This window comes from Anarrhichthys ocellatus, unplaced genomic scaffold, assembly GCF_004355925.1.
Source record: "Anarrhichthys ocellatus isolate YVR2014 unplaced genomic scaffold, GSC_Weel_1.0 scaffold10, whole genome shotgun sequence".
In the NCBI taxonomy this organism is placed as follows: Eukaryota; Metazoa; Chordata; class Actinopteri; order Perciformes; family Anarhichadidae; genus Anarrhichthys; species Anarrhichthys ocellatus.
This window is the reverse complement of record NW_022280040.1, coordinates 9680069-9701332: the sequence shown is the minus strand read 5'-3', so window position 1 is coordinate 9701332 and position 21264 is coordinate 9680069. Positions and strand designations below refer to the sequence as shown.

Here is a 21264-nt window from a genome sequence, read left to right as displayed (position 1 = left end):
AAAAGAGCTCTACAGTGCATCAAGTACACGTCAACTCAATAATCAGCTTTTATTTGAATCGGTTGTTAAAATATTCCACTGCCCACAAACTCTTGCAAGGTGCCGCTGATTGCTGTTACAGTGCTTTAGTGTTGCTATATAAATATATATAACTCACTCCATAGTTAGCAGCCCAACTCTCGCAAAGAAAATGTCAGTCAGCTCAGAAATCCATATTGATGATTGACACAGCTGCACTGCAGATGTGTTGTCTATACGAACAGACACAGAGTGGAAAATCATTTCAAAACAAGTCATGAGCAGTATTAATATTATTTTCACATGATTTCATTAGTTTAGATCGATGTTGGGAGGCAAATTGATTGATGCAAAATGCTGTGTGGATGGATAAACATTGATGGCTCTTTCTTCATTTGTAAACACCTCCAGAGATTTCATTATATATTTTTGTATCTGTAGGAATTCAGTAACACAATCAGAAGTAATGCTATAAAAAATATGATAAAGCAAAGTGTGAAAGTGACTTCCACCGAGTCTTTTATTTATTTATTTTAATACTAGGACTCCTTGTAATAATGTGCTTAAACTATGGACCCGTACCACACACAAAAGATGCCCTGTTCAGTTCGTCATTGGTTTTATAAAATGATTATAGTCAGTTTAAGCAAAGCTTAGACTCACCATTGAGTAGTAATACATTATATTAGTTACCTAGCTGCAGTTTAATATACACGGCACCTTGTATACTGTCTTTTGATTTTCTGAATGCCTGACAGCTAATCAGAGACGAGATTATCCTCGGGGGCAGTGTCCATGAGTGGAATAAAAGGAGAATTCACATATTTGTCTACTAATTTCAGATCCATATGCATGAAGGTGGTATAGCAGTTGGGCTGCAAAGAAAAGCTACCTTCCTGCTCATTGTAGCCAGAAGTAAGAATCATTTCTAGCCTGAAGTTCGCACAATATCATATACTTCTTATTTTACTACCTCTTACAGCTGAAGTGGCTGTTGGTAATTGCATGCTATATTTTCTTTTTTACATTTTCTGAAAATGACTTTGTTTCCCAGTTAATCATGTCCCAGATAGATTGAATGTTTATCTTCAACCTCAACAAGCCAGTGCATCATCAGAAAGACATCTCTGCAAGGTAATCAGCTCAGACATGGTACCACATTATGCAAATGGTCAGAGAGGACATCATCCGTGTGAGACTTTTTTTTTTCTTCCTTAAACAACCTCAGGCGTTGTTTTACAAGGGCTGCAAAGTGAGAACACGTGTCAGCCGTGCTGGTGGAGCGTGTATCCCTGCTAGCTGTGCATTATCCATTCTGCTGCTGGATTAATGGGACAATTGATCAACGGCAGACTTGTGTATCCCAGAGAACGGCTGATCACTCACCTACAGCGGCGCCTGACACAGGAGCACCAATCAGCGCTGCCACAGCTAGAATGATTACAGACGCATGGCTGGGCCCAGCAGCAGAGGAGACGCCGCCGACTCCCTCCTCCTCTGACAGCCTGCTTGATAGGGGAAGGACCTGCAGCGGGGTAGCACGCGAGAAGCTGAGGATAGGTCCAACAAGGCGGAAACTAACAAGGATGGAAACACAGGTGTAAAGCTCAATCTCAGAGCCGAGGGCACGCTTGCAGGGAGAGAATTGCTGCTCGGTGACGTCGATACAATGACGTACACTTGAAGAGGCATCGCAGCTGATCATATCGATTGAGATAGAACCAGTTTGCATCAATGGCTTCTGCTGGGATGGAGCGTGGATACAGGCCGACTGTTTCCGCTTATTGGTATTCGATAGGAATGCACCCAACTATCTCTCGGATTGCAATGAGCTCAATCACCTATACCCCTTGTGGTAAATAACGGAAAACCAATTTAAAGCTTAGAAAATGTCGCCTGGATTTGTGACTTTAGCCTCAAATATCACCAAAGAGCAGTCTCAGATAATGTCCCCCATTACTATAGCAAAGACTACAGGTATGTGGGAGTGTAAAGGGATTGAGAGGAAAATATCAAAACGGTGACATTTTCTATGACGCACATGTCTATAATGCATTATATACATACTTATAAAGCATTATAATCTGTTTATATCACGGCATATTTATAGTTATACGCACTAATACATAGTCACAATGCTTTATAACAATAATCATAACTCATTATAAAGTATTTTATAATGACTTATCAGGTCAAGTATCATAATACTTAATAATTTCTGGTCACTTACTTTTTTATTTTTTGCAAGGATCATATTGTCTGAATTTAAAAACTGAATTCAAGTGGATCAGATTTTTCTATTATTCTCCATTCTTGCTCCTGAGCAGCCCTCACTGTGGTGTCCTTGTACTGCACTTCCCAGCAATCACTTGTCCACCACCCATAAAATATTGTGTTTTCAGAGGTGACTATTGCACTGAGATGGAAGACAGAGAGCTGTAACCCTCACAATGCATGGCTGAGTTCGTTGAGAAATTCAATCAATGCAGGAAATGATCGCTTGAACCAGTTTATTTTATTCCTCTGTGTATTTTACAGTAGCTTTCACACTGAGCACGGTTACATGTAATGGTTACATGTAATGTAACCAACAGTGAATTGGAAGAAGAGAGAAGAAGAGCCTTCAAGTTGCAAAACCCATAGCCCAAGCTTTTTCCTGGGTTGGGTATAGTAGAGGAGAAGCACTTTGTCTTGGCTTTCATGCCGATGATTAAGTTTGTTGCCATGTCCTACTAAACGACAGCAAAGCGGTCTCAAGGACCTCCAAATCCAGACCCGTTTTTAATAGAGGCTTTACTGACAGTCTTCAGGACTGTATTCACAGACAGAGCGGGATGATGTGTGTGGAGGTTTCAAAGGAAATGTACCAAAGAATAAAGACCACACCAGAGAGGAACGGGTAGATTTCTTCATTTGCTGCAAATATGGGCCATAGAGGCTGGTTAGTGAATAAGCTGCACCTTCCAACTAATCAATATGTTTCTATTACCGTGGGTAACATCACTATACTTAATGTGAAAGGGGTTGCTCATAATACTGAACCATCAGAGAATGTTCGCCCAACTTTGCAGTTCTGTCCCTGACACGACCAAAGTTGGTGCTAGAGGGGAACCTAGAGCGTCATAGTTTAAAGTGCAGGGCCGGTGACCAAGCGTCTGGAAGTTGGGGAAGTTGGGAGCGGGAGCCTGTTGGATTAATGGATTGACGTTGTGTGGCCAGAAACTACTATGAATGAATGCTAATGTTACTGGCAGATGTGTAAACAGGCCACGCATCGTGCATATCGACTTAATACCGTGATGTCGATCGGGTTATTAACAGCTTGTTTTGAGGTAGTGTATGTCATATATGCTGGTGTGACCATCCCCCAAGGCTATGCTTTTGGAAGACTTCTGGGGGAACATTGAAGAACACAGATGGAATTTGAAAAGAAGCTGGTGTTGGGCCAGACGAGAGGACACATAACAGTTGGGACCAGCAAGGAATGATGACAAGCTGAAAAAAGAGAAGACTTTAAATCGATTGTCGAGGTAATCGGAAGCAGCGGAGTAACAACCAGGAACATGCAGGGCAGCTGTAGCCAAAGTGGAAGATTCAAATACTGTCATGTGATGTCAATTATTAGGGTTTAGACATGACATGAGCAATAAGCAGATTTTAGAGAGCTATCAACTAATTCCAACAACCTTTGTTGAAATTACCAAAATAATAATATCTGTTCATAACAAGAACAAGAACAGAAGAAACTTTGTTGGAACAAACTGATTTAGGCAGTGTGGGAGAGGAGAGAATAAATTGTTCAGGAAGGAGGAGTGGGATATTGAAAGGCGGTTGCCATAAAGAACTCCCAAGTATTGATTAGCTGGTTAGGAGGACTGCTGGCTACAGTCTGAGAATAAACTGATTAGACAGACTGAGATTGAATACGTGTACCTGTGCATGTGTAAAAGAGGAACAGAAAAAGACGATTAGCGTGATGAGTGTTTGAGCCGAGGACCGGCTCCCCATGCTCTCTGTAACACTCCTGTGCTGTGCAGCTTCTCATATAGCATAACTCCCCCCCTCCATTACATCCCATCCCAGCCTTGGCAGGGACCCTCTGTTCTGTTTGCTGCGCCGAACCAGCCCTTCAGTGGACTGTGCTATTTGATCCATGCAGAAGATGATTCACGCTCTGCGATCTTGGGAGTAAGAGTGGCAGAGGAATCCCTCTCTCTCCCACCCCACCCTCCACATCCATAATTCAGCATTTGCGCCTCCGCCCCCACAAACCCTCCACCCCCTCCCTGTCTCATTCCTCCCACTGCTTTTGCTGCTGTCATGTGCACTCCAGCACGGCATCCACAACCTGAAGTATCAGCCGTCTGTAATCCACCCATCTGGAACGCTACATCAAGCGGCACAGGTAAGGTGAGAGCAAAACAAAGTGCTACTTTTTCGTCATGAGATCCAGAGTTTGTGGGGCGTGAAATATGTCGGCTGCACGCATCTTTTACAGTCTTGTGGCTGAATCGCTTCCTAATTTACTGCATAATTTACCTTTTTTTTTCTTTTTTTTGGCGACTAGATGATTTTTTGGGGGGGGAAGACGAGGTGAAACTGTTGCTATGGTAGCTAAGGGAAGCAGAGCCGAAACATGAGAAATAAAAAGTCTGTGGTAACACATCGGGGGGTACATTAGAAATTGTTGGAGCGTTGGTCGTTGGCATGTAATAAAGTTTAATGTGAGACGATAATCCCACCACACACACACACACACACACACACACCTACACAGTATTCACCCATTCTGCAGGCTGCTCTACCTTTATCCACTCATGAGGTGCAACAGTGAAGCTTATCATGTGAGTTCACTCACTGGACTCTTGGTGGAGCTCAAAGGAAACTGGACTGTGTTGCTTTGCCAGACAGAGGCACACTAACAGGATGAAACCCCACTGCTTTATATTTCATAGTGCACGGAAGCATCCTGTTGCCGACTGAGGGCTTACAGTGTGCTTGGATTATTGACATATGTGCTGTGGCTGCATTGCATCTATGCTTTTGATCAGATATCTGTGGGTTTTGTATTTGAAAAACACCCTTTGGGTCCCACTTTTGATATTTAGCATGGTTATAAATGTACAAACAAAGGGGCTATATTTTCATTTGCCTTGTTTTTTCCTGCAGATTGTGTTTGATTTAATAAAATATAACATATATATATATATATATATATATATATAGAGAGAGAGAGAGAGAGACACATTTAAAAATTGGCAAAGCTGAAAAAGGATTGTGGTTGCTAAATTACACAATATTGTCTTAAATTTGTTTGAAAAGTAAAAAAGAATAAATGTTTTCAAGCACAACATGTTGACGTCTTTTGAGGGTATTTCTGTTTATGTCTCCGTCTGTCTCATTCACATGTGCACAAGGAGCAACATGTGGCCAGAGATTGATGTGAACGTTGCCTGAGGGGAGTGCATTGATTTGATGTACTGTGGCATACCTTTATGGTATTTTCGACGTTTTCCGTTTCATAATGCAGCAGGTGTAGAGCAGGATGGAGAGACAGAGAACGTGTAATAGCTCATTGAGACTGTCTGCCGATGTGCTGGTACATGAGAGAGTGTCGAGGTGCACTGAAGCCGAAGCCTGACGCAAGATTGTCAACACAGCTGGATTTCAAAGAGGCTGGTTCAGAGTGGGATGCTGTCGAGCTTGATTGAGGCATGGAGAAAGGTAACTAAAACTGTGTTGTTTACTGTATGAAACAGCCCATGAGGAGGTAAATTTAACCACTCGTACACTGTATATTCATATGGACTCCTTTTCATATTAGTTCTACACAAACACTTTCATTTCCATGTTTTAGGTGACATATTTGCCCATGCTCACTTGCTCCTTACACTGTAACACATTTACCCTGCTGGTGAAATGCATTGTTAAAGGCTGAGCTTCTCATGCTTGTTGATAGATGATGATGTAGTGAGACCAGTTGCTCAGTGGGAAAAATGTTGCCCTGGCTTGTCAGGTTTTATTTAAAAAAAAAAGGTGCTTCGATATGAAACTGGCAATGTTGTCATTTTTCAGTTCTCTAACATTTAACATAGTATGTATTTCTATTCACTGCATTTGGACAAGTTTTCAATGAGTTAGCCAACAAAAATATAGATTTTCTCTTCTTTCTGGCAGCGTTTGTAGTGACAATTTGTCACAGCTAAGCTGTTAATCAGCTTTACGGAGGTGTTCATGCACTAAGAGATCACCTGTTCATCAATCAGTGCGAGGAGATATCTTTCTAGCTCTTATTTGTTGGTGTTTTTCTCTATTTGGGTCAACGTCAAAGCCAATGCTGCATGTTGTAGATGCTGAGGCTTAATTTACATTTGGAACACATGAATATGATTTCCTGTGTTATTTTAGCCACAGTACTTTAATGAAGCCTGGACGTAATTACACATCCTGTTGTATATTCATAGCTTAAGCAGCCTTGGCTGTCGTGTTTGCGAGCTGCAGATTAATGTGCGGTTACATAAAATGAGCCTGTGTCTATGATGTTGATGAACTGAATTTCATTTATGAACAATTCTCTGCCCAAAACATAGACTGTTGAAAATGGATGTGGTCTTCGTGACCTCACCCACAGGTTTCTGAAGAGCTGTCTTGCACTCATGTGAATATTTGCTGCTCTCTCTCTCTCACAGGAGCAAAAAAGAGGCGTGGCCTTGTTAACCTGCTGCAATAATATCTAATAAGTAGATATGCACGGGTGATGATGTTAGTGTATTTTTCAGAATTTTGGTATGACATTATTTGTCACTTTTAGATGTCGGTCAACCAATCAGCATAATCGGCATGCAGGGCTGCACAATGGGTTGTTTACATGTGTGCGGTGTCCGTGTCACCTCATCTGCGAGCCTCTGGGACCCTCAGTTAATTATGACACCTGTCTATGCGAAGATCTGCAGATGCATTTTCATATGCATAACTGCAGCTTAAGGCCATCATACGGTACGCAGCTGTAGGACTAGAGTTTACAATCCATCTGCCATCAACAGTAAACACTACTTTTTTTCAATCATGACCACGATCTTCCCCCAACCAAAACTATGTACAGTACTTTTAATTGTCAACCCTTAATTAGACCTTATAGAGGCAGCAGATCAGGGAGCACGCTAATATGAGTCATATGGGCCTTTTTTTGGATTGAAAATATAACATTTGTATCACAAAATCCGTTCTGCTTAATCAGACATTGATAAATGATTTAACCTTAACCTTACATGATTGTATCCAGGCCACAAGAGGTTCAGGAAATTTCATTTATACGAGTAAAATCATGAAACACAGGCTGAGGCGTAATTCATTAATATTAAACATAATGCTGCTCTTGTTTGAATAGGGCTATTAGCAACGGATGGCCTGCATCTGGTTTCAGAGTTAACAGGATTCCATTGTTGCAATTTCCATCGAGCTGTTGATTAAAAATGCCTGAAGCAGATGCGTGTGATTAGCCAGCTGCTACCTGATAGTGGAATACAATAAGCATAATGGTGGCAAAGCTGTGTGGTCAAATTACTTTCATTCTTTTTTTGTTTTTCCTTTGGCTCACGTCACAAACTGAGGTCTGTTTGACGTAAAAGTTTAAATGAGACCTGATTGAGACATTCGTGGTTTGAAAACTCGACTCTCGCTTGATTTTCTCTCTTCAGTCTGTGCAAAATAGATTTTCTTCTGATGGAAAAGCTGCCAAAATTTCTTTCTTCTGACATGTCAAGCTGTGTTCAAAAGAATCTCTTTTATTCTCTTCCAGACATAGTTTTAGAATAACAAGTCGGACCGTCGGTAACACCATCTTCTGAATGCCTCTTTACTTTCAGCAACTTGGTGTAGATTCACCTGAAAGTCGGGCCGAACACATAGTTGATCATTAATCTTTAATGACAGAGTGAGGCAACTTACAGATAACTATGTCGATGAAATCTTCTTCCCAAATAATATATAGACACTAATTTGGCACGGTGCTGTTTGATCAAAGATGTTCAATTTCATGTTCCAGACAAATCATATGTTATGTATGTATTTATGGAAAAAAAGTTATGTAAATACAAATGAGTTTATCCTTTTAAACAATTCATATATTTAAAGTAATGAGAGCGGGAATATAATGCAGAAAGTGAGGAAACATATTAAGCTCCTTGAAAGAAAAGAAAAAGTCTGAAGCGTGTGCGGCTCTGCATTGCATCTCATCTTTGATGTTTTGCTTGCTGTGTAAAGTGTGTCTGGGGAAGTGCCCTTTAAAAGATGACTTTGATGACATTTCTCCATCATTAGTCAGTTGGAAGAAAAAAATATGGAAAAGATGTGTGAGAGGAGGTGTCACAAAGCGACAACGCTTCCAGGCAAAACCTGAGACGCTGCCTTTATTATGAACACACCTTCACCAGCTGATCCACAGTGATTCATTCGCCTGCTTGCCTCTATTTTAAGGGTTATAATCAGCCGTTAGTAATGAACGCTGTTTCTTTAAACTAAACTCACACATTTAGAATGTCTAGCGGTGACTTACGAGCAACCTTTTTGTTTATTTTTGATGAATCACCTCCTTATTATTCCGCTGCGATACATCTGTGGCCAAGCAAATCGACCTTTGATATTTACAGGCCGCAGCCTGTTTGGTCTGATTTCATTGATCGTCATTGATTCATTCCACATGGGCGTCTCTCAGAGTGTTTACTCTGATCAATGGGTCTAATGGGTAAATACAAATTTTGGCCAGCTTTGTCCTACTTCAGCCAGTCCATACTAATCTCCCCGAGTGGCTTGGAGCTGATACGATATTGCTAAGATACTAATCTCTCAGTTCTACAGAGTCAGTCTCTTTTCTTTCTTTTCTTCCTGTTCTTTGATTTCCTCTTAAGCCATTTTATTTTTTATTTCTCAGTCTGGCTCATATTTTCTTATGAGGATGGGTGCCATTAAGACGATGATTCTGTGACAGATTTCACAGAAGGTTTTCCAGGTTGGTTCAGTCTTGGAGGTGCTCTACATGAACACTTTAGACAGCAATGCCCTAATGTGGATGAGTGCTGTTACCAAACAGCCCTGTGGTGGCACTGTTTTTCCATCAGTGGTCTGTCGAGAGATACATCATAACACTGAGAAAAAAAGAGAATAATAATATATATACACACACAGAGAGGGGCAAATATTGTTGTCTCAAGTATGTCAACATAAAAGGATGCAAATATTTTGATCTCAGCCTGTTTATTTCATTGACATTTCACCAAGAAAAGCATTCACATTGACAGATTGGGCTCATCTATAAACACACTCACCACAAAGTTGTGTTGTTTTTTTCTACAGAATAAAAGCGGCTGACGGAGCTCTCTGTGGGGGCTCCACTCAAACTGACGTTTAACATGTGTCATGTGATTAAAACAGTCCAGTTCACCAGGGATTTGATTGAAGGCTAAAACTGAAACACATGGTTGAGAAGTTTCTGATGGTTCTGTATGACTATGAACATTTAGTAGCTATCCATTTTAACATCATACTATCACACTAAAAAAAGCTCACTAAGTAGCACATGCATGTATGAAATGTATTTGAATACGCTGTAATATAAGAAAAGGGGGAGCATGTGGTTCTTAACCCTGTCTAAAAGACATAGAAGCTGTCATGATAGGCCTCGACAGCGTCAGGTGATTTTACGTGCACCACTGACATCTCAAATGCTGCACTGGTGAGATAAGGTCTCCGTTTAAATTGCCTCCAATTCTAAATTAGCTCTGGTTCTAATAACATCTTCCATGATTTATTTTCTCCACATGAGAAAAGTCATTATCCAGTATCAGCACAGTATGTCAGCAATATTGCCAGCTGTAGCGATGCAGCAGTGTGGTATCAGGTCAGGGACTTTTGACAGCATTTGGGCTTGTCAGCTATCAGTCTACACGTTTAAAGATTTAAAAGACCCACAGGGGCATTTTGAGAACTCGTTCTGGCCCCCAAAATGCGGCAGAGTGCAGCAAACAACAAACAGCTACAGTGTGTGTGTGACCCAATTTTATCATAATCTGCCCCACACTGAGCCAGTTCCCCAAAAGTGCCATGAAATAATCTCAGTTGTGAACATAGAAATTGAAAGGCTGGTGCACTGAAGGTGCAATGCAAAAAGTGCTCGTCTTACAAGTAATTTTCTCTTATCTTAAAACGGCTCTCTCCTGAACACAAGTGGCGAATGTCACTGGTTTCTAAGGCAATTTAACATCTTGTGGATCGATTGACGTCTTGAAACGGGTGGAGTGCCCTGCTTTGTTTCAAAATATTGACATGAACATGAATATGTTTTTTTTTTCCACTTCAGCAGAAGACCTTTTTTTATTGGTTTGCTTTCATTTCCCTTTGACGCTTCATTTGATTTCATTTCAACAAGTGCCTTTTTTCCAATTCATCCAAAGACAATTTTGTGTTACTTTTTTCATAATACCTAAAACTAACCTCCTATCCGTCAGCAAATGTCACAGAACAACCCAATGATATTACGTAAAGTACCAGAATGTGTCACAATCTCAAGAAATGTGTGCTCTTTACACAGCTAGTGGCTGAAAACTCCTGTAATTTTTCATTGTTTTTAAAGAATTTCTGAACAGTGTGATAAGATTGTGATAAATGAAGCAACTGAGTAGCTTGATTTTAACATAACACCCATGCAAATCATTTGTTCTTCCCCTCCCAGTTAATATCCTGAGAGTGTCTCAAATTAGGGCCATTAAAATCGAGCTGCTATCGACACTGTAATAACAGTGTTAGAGAGCTAGGAAAGCCTTGACTTCTACATGGCCACTTCATCATTATTATATTCTTTTCATTTTTGACAACCTCAACTTAGGTAATTTCACAGGACTGCTGCTACAAATCAGCCCAAATGGCCTTGAGTAGGTGGAGGGGGATGCATATTCACCACCAGTGTGGAGGCACAGTCTTTAGCCATGACCTATTCCTTTTGGCCAATGGGAAAGAGAAGTGTGCCAGCATGATTAATGGTCATGATTACCTACTCAGAAAATGTGTTTTTCTGGCCCAGCAGCTTCACATGTATGACTTAAACCTGGGGTAAGATGCTTCATCTTGCAGGCAAAGCTGCATACAGACCGCACAGACAGCGCATGGTGAAGACCAAACATATCACTGAGCAAAGCAGCAAACACTTATAAAATGTCCTCCAATACCTGATCTGAATCTATAGTGGCTGCTTCATATCATAGTGAAGCTGCTGACCAAATAATCCCAGAAAGCCTTGAAGGTGACAAAACCACAAGATTGACTCTCTGCATTTACTAATCACCACTTTCTGTCTGTACGCTTTTCATGTTTGCATGCAGGGACAAAAGCCTGTGCCGCTGTGGGAGCGTGTGTGTGTCTGTTCGATCATTAACCGAAAGTTAATTTCTGTCACAAACACCACAGCCGCCCTCATTACGACTCAGCACTACTCCACCTCCACCAAACGACTCTGTATCTTGCCAACGAGCCACAAAGGTTATCCCCACTAAAAGGTTACAGTTCCGTGTGACATTTCCCTTGATGACTTATTTGGCCCTATTTGTTTTTGATAAATATCAACTAGCTTGTTGTTGCCGCTTGGAGTTATTTACTCATTAAACCATAATAAGAGAGTTTGTCCTGGATCAAAAAGAACTGAGGGAAAGTGGACCGGTGACTCATCGAAGATATAACTGAGCATGCTTCTTTCTTAACTTCAGTCAAACATTAGGGATTTTCATCAGCAGCTGATGTTTTCAACATCATAGCTTACATGTTATGTTTATGGTGAACTGCACCTGACGGTCATATTAAAGTCGCATTACCAAGAGCAGGTAACAGAAACATCAAGTGAAGACAAAATATATCAAATGCTATGTACTCCAATAATCTTCCATTTGCATTTTTGGCTAGGGAACAAAAATTCTTGTGGCAACCGCACCGTCATCCATCACTGAGCAGCTGGAAATATGAGAGCAGCCAAGGTTGTTACAACAATGCAGGCGGAAACGTGAGAAATCTCAGTTCCTGGCTCAGTAGCAGCTGACTCACTGGTAGTGATCAACAACCTTATCAAACCCTGCAGATACGTCATAGCCATTTTGTCTTAAAGTCTTACTTATTGCACCTTAACACCTATAAATATGTCAGTAGCCCCCATTACATATGTCAGTTAATGCTTATGCACATAAAATGCAGCTGCAAATCTATCTAGACAAATAGCAATAGCAAAGGCACGGGACCAGGCGTTGATTGAAATTGTGACTGGACTTCGGTAGGGTCTAATTCAGCGATGGGTTTTGGGCTGCAATGCTTCACACACCAACCAGACACCAGCTCGTTCCGAGAGATTCAATGATGATACATTTGGAAGTGAATGAAAGACCACACACACACACACACACACACACACACACACACACACAGTTATTGGGCTGCAAAGTGCAGTTGAGGGAAACCTGTAATTAAGGTTCTTTTACTTTGCATGGCAGCTGGATTCTTGCAGATCTCTCGAAATATAGCTACGGGCACTGTTTAGGTGTGTGTGTGTGTGAGGCAACACAGAGAGGAAACTTCTCCTTCAAAACATCAAGGGACAGAGGGTCGTGCAGGGTTCTATTGAAGCGCTGACACTTCTTTGAGGATAGTGGGGGGGGGGGTTTGGACGTCTTCATGCCATAAAAATCACACAGTTAGTTGATGATGAGTTGCTTTCAAAACTGCGACCCTGGTCAGGGTCCAGCAGAGCTGGAACACCGTACTTGTAAAATCACTCCTAACTGAAAAAATCTACTGATTGCGAGTAGGGATGATCTGGGAAATCTTTGAGAAAACGTCAGTCAAAACTCAACACTTGTTCCTCTCATATCTAGCAGTCTCTGACAAGGGAAATCAATCACGAGCACATTTCACAGTACCTTTGGTGACAGTGACCATCACTGGTGAGATCCACAAACAGGCCAGCCGTCATCAAGGGCCATCAGTCTCACTGCTTTTGGAATGAATGGACCAGTCATTTCTGTGCACGCTCAGCCATTTCTCCACTGACTGGCAGCTCCTGTGTTGCTGCCGGGAGGCTGACTGCAGCACCTCACCTCCGGTTTACGTGCTGCAGAGCCAATGGGGCAATGGAGTTTGTCGCCACCATGCATGTGGTGCGTAGCTCCAAAAGCAATTTGTGGTCTTACCACTTCCCGTGCCCGAGATTTATTGTGGTCTGTTGTTTTTTATTTTTTTCTATATCTCACTCCTTTGAGCAAAGCAAAACTATTCCAACAGTACCACTCAGCAGAATAGCTCAGATAGCGGGGTGCTTAGACTAAAGATTGGAGACAAGGGGTTGCTGACTTAAATCCTTGAACTGAGAGGAGTGAATTATATGCTCTTGTGCAAGGCATGTGTCCCCAAACGTCCTGTGGTGGAGCAGCTCAGAGGCTTCAGATACTGTAGACTGTAGTATGTAGCACTGTGGTTTTACTAAAGAGCTTAGAAGTACAGTGTATGTGTTACTGTGAAGCACGGCAGAGCTGAAAGACAAGAATGCAAACTCAGCAAACCTTGCCCAGATTAATACACATTATTGTGTCGGGGTGTTTAATTCTTGAGCCCATGCTGCTCGATTCTGTCGGCTTTCCTCTGAGCCATGTTGGTGGTTGAATTGATGAAGTGGGAAAGTATTTGTTTTTCATGGAGCAGATTAAAACCACACAGCAAAACAGTGTAGGTAAAATCAAAGCCGTGCCAGAATTTATATCCATAGTAATCAGAGTTCATTTAGCACTATTTGATCATTGTGAACTGAATACAGAGCTAGAAAAAGTAAAGGAAATAACACATGCTGCAATCAGTACTGTAAACTAATCATTGTTATATTATATGCAGTATATATATATATATATATATATATATATATATATATATATATAAAAAACAGTATATATGTGTCACGATCAGGCTTCGCCCTGTGTGTTCTGTGTCTTTGTTTCTTTCTGTAGCTCCTCACTCACCTAATCAGTTCATTCAGTGCACCTGCCAGTCACACTCAGCTCATTACTCTCACCTGCTCACTCTGCCTCCTTCACTATTTAAACCCCTATCGCACACACACCCACTGCCAGATCATTGTTTGTTTTTCCTACCTACCCGCCCGTTTTGCTTGTCCTGTTCCGGGTTTTCCAGTCTGCCTGTTCTGCTTTTTCCTGCCGGGTTTTCCTCCTCGTCTTTTGTCTTGTCCCTGGATTCCCTGTTTGTTTTTGGTTCATTAAAACCTTTTTTCACTACACCTGACTGTCTGCGTTTGAGTTCTCATCATGCCCCGTGACAATATATTTTTCTATAGCTATAATGGTCTTGAATCATCCGTGAAACCTTTAACAAGAAATACAAGATCTCATTTACACAAGCATCCATTTAGCAGGCTATATATATATGTCACTTCTTGATTGATTAATGTCTTCTTGTGATTTAAATAAAATACGCTGCACTGCAGTCATTATGTCCATTCAGGATGGAAACACAAAGCCGGAAGGCTTATTTCCATTGTGGTCCTCTAGTGGAACACTTAACACAACACAAGGCACAACAAGAAAGCAAAGCAGAATACAATCACCACATAAAGAGCAGGTGGCTGGGTAGCTATGCCAACATGCTCTCATTATCTTGATCATTACAAGTAAAAAATTAATATTGAAATTGAATATGGTCATGGTACCTTGAAACAATTTCTTTTTAAACGTGCTCTGAGTACTCTTATAATTAAAGGCAGATTATTTAACTGTGTTGTTCACTACAGATAAATGTTTTCTTCCCACTAAATTCTATTGAATCAAAAAAGTATGAAGTATGTCAAGCTGTTGTAAAGTGACTGTGATGAATCATTCATGGGAGTCTACTATGATCACCATCCTATCCATGACTCGTATGTTTAAGCGTCGCCCGCCCACACATCATTGACTTCTAGGTATAAGTGCATTTGAACAGGCCGTATGGTGGTGAGCATATGTAATGGTGAGCACGCTGCTGTAACGTAAAGAAACCCCTGGTACATCTGTCCCACAGTGTCTGTTTCAATCATACTACATGGACCATGGAGTTTGGGTCTGTTATGGCTTTACTGTTACGTCTCCAATCCCATCGTAGTGAATGATGTAGTATCAATGAACATATATACGTATTTTATTACACCGTAAGTATAATTTAGGACAACCATCAATTGATGATAAGATCTGCTGTCAGAACAATCGCATGCTGTTGTGAGGCCATTTGAGATTGTATATCTCAAAAATGTCAGTGTCAGTAATTGAGTCAACTCCCCTTCTTTGTCGTCGTGTGATGAGTAATCATCCATTTGTTTTCATATCCTGGTTTCTTCACTTGGTAAGAGGTGGGCTATGCCCTGGACAGGTTGCATGTCCATCACAGGACACTTTCGGAAAAAAGCATACCCAAACCTGTGGACTTACTTGGATTTGGAGTTTCCAGTTGACCTTACCTGCACGACTTAGGTCTGTGGGAGGAATCTTGAGCAACCAAAAGCTAAGGGGGGGGGTTAGTAAACCTCACACATCAAGGCCCCATGCAGAAAAGCCCATTGGCCATGTGACTTCTACACTAATAATATCTGATATAAGAATTTAAGAATTGAAAGTTCTGTCAATAGACTGGACTTCCTCAATTTGCTTTATTCATGCCTTGCTGTTGTCATTGTTTCTACTATGAAATCACTCTATTTCAAAACCCATTTAGAATGAGTATGTTATACTGGATTATAAACACAATTCAGTCTTGCTTCTCTTGCCCCTCTCCATGATGAAACATTAAAGTCTCAGGTTGCCTATAGTGCTGAGACATGCAGGTCCAGTCTCTTTGTGTGTTTCCTAACTGAGTGAAATGACACTGAAGTATGAAAATGGCAGCCATGATAAGGGCTGGTCGAATGTTAAGGAAAGGTCCTCCAATAATTCCTTTATTATCTCCATAAGCATAGCTTACACTGGGGGATAATGGCATCTCACAGTTCCTCATGGCAAAACAAGAATAACAAATAAAATTCAAATATTGCAAAATATCATTAAACATATTCCCACATTAATAATTTAAATGAATACATATGTGAAAGGTGTAGGATATAGTATACACATACTATATGGTCCTACCCCTTCTCCATAACAAACTCAATATTTATCATTTAAACATTTGACTGGTAGCCATTATTCCCTTTTTTAATTTCAATCCCAACCTTGGTAATGGAGTAATATTTTTCACCTCGTTGTCAAACGAGCAGCACAGGGGATAATGCAATAACAAGAAGCATCAGTTTAAAAAAGCAAGATAGGCCTATAATGATTATTTTTGCACATAGGACATGTTGATATTGAACAGTTAAATTGATATCGCACATGTGTGAATTGTCAGTTTTGGTGGGAGTCGTGTTGATTGTAAAGTTTGACAGCAGCAGCTGCAGTGTATCTTTATTTATTTGTGTCTCTATCCATGGTGCTGAAACATTCAGGTCCAATGTATCTCTATCCATGGTGCTGAAACATTCAGGTCCAGTGTGTCTCTGTCCATGGTGCTGAAACATTCAGGTCCAGTGTGTCTCTATCCATGGTGCTGAAACATTCAGGTCCAATGTGTCTCTATCCATGGTGCTGAAACATTCAGGTCCAATGTGTCTCTATCCATGGTGCTGAAACATGCAGGCCCAGTTTCTCTGTGTTGTCTCTATCCATGGTGCTGAAACATGCAGGCCCAGTTTCTCTGTGTCGTCTCTATCCATGGTGCTGAAACGATCCTTTAGATTACCTATTCTTCTGACATAGTTTAAATTATTATGACGATATTACGAACTACACAAGCAAGCATTCATTCTTACAAATATTATATTGTACTAGGCTTGAGAAATTTTCAACATTAAACAAATCGAAGATATTTGTGGCTCTTCGGACTGTGATAATAAAAGGTCCTGCTCTGTAATCAGCATCAGGAGCCGGTGAGATTTTAAAGAAAAGGTTTAAGTTCCATAAGACTCCAGGAAGCCAGCGGCAGACCCAGAAATGTGCTTGGCAGCCAGTGCACTTCTTTGAGAAAAAGCCGACCAACACTGGCTATTTATTGCTCAAAGAGTCACTCAAACAACTCATGTATGACATCAAACCTTGTTGTCAAGGTACGGCGGGAAACCTGTTTGTCAACATGTAACAATGATGCATTTCAACTTTGAGGGAAAAGTCTTTATTTCATGACAAATGAAAAAAAATGTACTTATACAAATTTTGTTTCAGGCTAAAGAGGTTAAAAAAAAAACTTTTTCATTGTTTCAAGCTAATTGTTTTCAGGCCTATATTTGTACGTTTTGAATTATGTATTGTTGATATAATATATAACCAGCACATTCACTAATACAATGTGGCTATTAGTTCAAAAGTCCCACGTTTCTTTAAATCTAAATCCAGTATTGTATAAAATAAATCAATAAATAATAATATTAACAGAAAAAAGAAATCCCTTGAATTCCCTTAAGTGGTAGTGGTGCTGCCTCAATGAAGCAATAACGATCCTGACAAGCGCAATAACACACAAGACAAAGCACTATATTCTCTTTAAGGAATACTTATCATGAAACCCATATTCAAACTGAAACTGAAAAATATTATTGCTACTGGTAAAGAAATGCAAAAGAGGTCCCTCATGCAAAACTCTATAATAAGCACTGAACACAGTAAGGACGAACTTAAAGCTTTATGGCCTCTTTCCAACTGAAATCTTGACAAAACATTATAAATCAAGGGCCTTGCCCTTTAAGTGCTGATAATGCATTTCCCCACTCTGAAACTATTCTTCTGAGGTTTGGAGACCGGGGGTGGAAAATGAATCCGACCCACACTTTAATTATTTGGACATAAAATGCATCATTAGTGGTCTGTCTCACAGGGATGTCTGCTACAGGTGGACGAATGTTAAAATCAAGGTTATGATTAAAAGCCGGTCTCGGGCACAATGTTCTGTTGCCTTTGAGGGGAAGCTTCCTTTAAGGCTAAATGTGATATAACTGTTACAACAATAAAGTAAAATTAAATGTGCAAAGAGTATGACTGATTGCCTGTTGTTTATGTATATTAACAACAGAATTATGGGCTCTTTCTAACATAATTCAAAATCCAAGTCAACCATTTCCTACCAGAGGCACACTGGGACTTGACTTAAGGGACTCAAGATGTACGCGATGTCTCCAAGACAGAGGGTCTTTGTCAATTTGAATCATTTCCCGGTTCAGTGATTGCACCCTCAAGTCTTTGAGCCGCCTAAATATTTCCAACTTTATTACTCATAAGGCACTACCAATTGCATTAGTCATATCTGGGCAGATTGGATTACGGTAAAGCCTTTTGACTTTATCACTGTTGATTTCCCTCGAGGCCATAGAGTGAACTTTAATGAATCTCCATTTTTACCAAAACCCTTGCTGTGAGGTGACTTAATTTGACATGCCATGGGCAATAAATGAGTCAAAAGCCCAGACATCTCAAATGACTAAAGGTGGCAGGTTTTGACCCGAGTCAGTAATTTCTGATTAAGTTCCATCAAGACGAAGTCCTTCATCAAAGAAATTGCCAAAAGTAATTTAAATATTTCAAGAAGTGACTCTGCTGAAGAATTGCAAGAGAGTTTTGCTACATTGGTGGAAACATTTAATACGGCCAAGAATCGTACAATCTGATACAATTCAGTGCAACACAGAAAATGTGTAGTAACACAGATATACGTATATAAGTACAATAGAAAGAGGTTGTACCAAACTACTCAAAGAAAGCCCAGATTTCACTATTACGATACATATTATGTTATGTGCTTGCTTTCTGCATTGTTGTATTGGTTTTCTTCATGCAGCTTGTGTTGGATTAAGACACACAGACAAATGCATTGAAATTGGTTCACGTCATAAACTGTGTACAGTTTGGGTTATTTTAGAGAAGCAAGCGTCTCAGTTAATGTCACAGCTGCTTAACGTTTTAGGACATTCTGGCCATGTTTAAAAGCATTTATTTTAGGATAAAAGCCTCATTCCGTAAACAACTTTAGAGTTGTCAGGCCTGAAGACCAACTCATCCCCCCTTAGTAGAATCCTACTTGTGTATCCAGCAAATAATCCTTTCATTGTGAAGAAATGTATTCCTCTTACTTATTTTTTGATTTTCCGACTGTACTCATTTCATGCTGTCCTCTAACAAATGAGCATTTGTTTTGTAGCCACATACTTATATCATACAACATTTATGTCTGGTACGATCAGGTGATTGCTAGATTAAAATGTCCAAGGTCTCCAATAGTAAGCAGTCATTATCAAGCACATTTGTATCATGCATGCTAGGAAGGGAGGAATGTTTGTTACATCTTTTCCTTCCCTCTTTACTGTTGTTGCTCGTTGGTAATTAGAAAATTCAAGCTTATTAGACCCAGTTGCTCTGGTTGAGAGCATTGAATTGATTCTTTGAATGAAAAATGCAAATGTAGGCGTACCGGAACTGAAATCGAATCAACCAGACAGCGGTGACCTGACGTTGTTCTTCAACATGATGCAACTTGGTTGCAATGTGAGTTAAAATTCAGCATGCCTCATGCAGGGATTAAATCAGCGCTGCGTGAACCATCAATAGATGCTTTTTCCACTGACCTCCACACTGCGCACTAAGGTTATGTCCTAATTGGACAAGCTTCGATAAATGTTTTCTGAGGACCCAAATCTCCAAATGACGTAATGTCATTTTTGATGTCCTCTATAGTCAACATTTGTGGGTTAGAACATAATTCTTTAGATGTATGAATTAGACTTCTGTTTGAATGCTCACATTGCACAAAGGATTGCAATATCAAATCCTATTGGTAAATCCCATGCTTCCTAAAATAGTTTACTGTTGGATGGCTGATGTCACATACAGCCATGCTTTTTTTAATATTACCTTTTTGACGATTTGCTAAAGCTCTTGTCAACAGTAGAACCAATACGCTTTTATTTATCAACACTGTCACAACCAAAGAAGCATGCTGACAGTTATGTATGGGCATGTATTCAATACAGTGTTCACATGTCTGAATACATTATCTTTAATGCATGTCTGAAAAGTGTTTAATTTGAACAGCAAATGGAAAAACATGAAGAGGTGGTTTGAATTATTATGCAAGAATGACTTTATCTATATTTGATTCTCAATTTAGAATTAATTTACAGTCTCTGGAGATTGCAGCTTCATCATCCCGACCTTGAAACAGCTTGAGGCCAGACGCATTAGAGAACAATATCTATGATTAGCAGTAGGCGAAATAAAGATCCATTTTAATAACTTCCTCCTATCTTGCGGCCAGTGTTTGCTGTGATTTGTGCTGCCCCTAAATGACTTCAGATTGAGTTACTGTATGTTTTAACTTGTCAGGATGATCCACTGTCTTTCTTATACTCTACCCACTCTCGCACATATAAAACCTTACTGTAGTTTGAATCGTTTTTTTCCCAAGAGTACTGACTTTTCAATCTGATAACTTCATGGAAAATAATCATTTCACCAACTTTCGAGCCTGAGAATGCAGAATTGATTATTCTTTTTTCAGGCTGCACATTTGTTTATCTCAATGGAGTGGGGACCAGTCATGGTGACAGCATGTCAATTTCAAGATCAATTGTTGCCTCCTTCCCTCTGGCCTTTGCATTGCATTACCATAGTAATGACTTTTTGACCCTCCTTTTTAATGTGGAGATCTACATTCCTAGTTGTGGAGACAAATGGCCTGAAAGTCGTTTGTGGTGTGTCATGAATTATTCTCAACAGGACCTTGTGTATTCACACCTCAAAAATATAACTCTCCGTCCACTGAATGGTTATGAGTAAGTGCGAAGGCAGTAGTCTGAACATGTCTTTTAAATGAACACTTAAGAACTTAATGTCTGGAACATCATTGTAAATACATAGTGACATACTGAAGGATCCTTTACATACAGTGTATTGGGGAAAAACGACAAAAGATGGTATTTATAAAATATGCTAGTCTTTTCCATTACAACACAAGAACGTAACATGTTTATTCCCTACACAATACTATTTTTACATTATGTTAGTGTATATTTTACTTGAATGAATGAATGTCACATAAAACTATGCAAAGTCCACATCGGCTTATGACACGATCATTTTCATATGATACTACAGAAAGTCCAAAGAT

At 40.1% G+C, this 21264-nt stretch overlaps 1 protein-coding gene across 1 annotated transcript in view; it reads left to right on the top strand.

Moving 5' to 3' along the window:
- Positions 1-4355: 4355 nt before the first annotated feature.
- Positions 4356-21264, top strand: part of LOC116385204 (cadherin-18) — a 141031-nt gene continuing 124122 nt past the window's right edge. The window contains exon 1 of the mRNA XM_031850458.1: positions 4356-4423. The gene's annotated coding sequence lies outside the window, so the exon portion shown is untranslated. The remainder of the gene's footprint in view (positions 4424-21264) is intronic.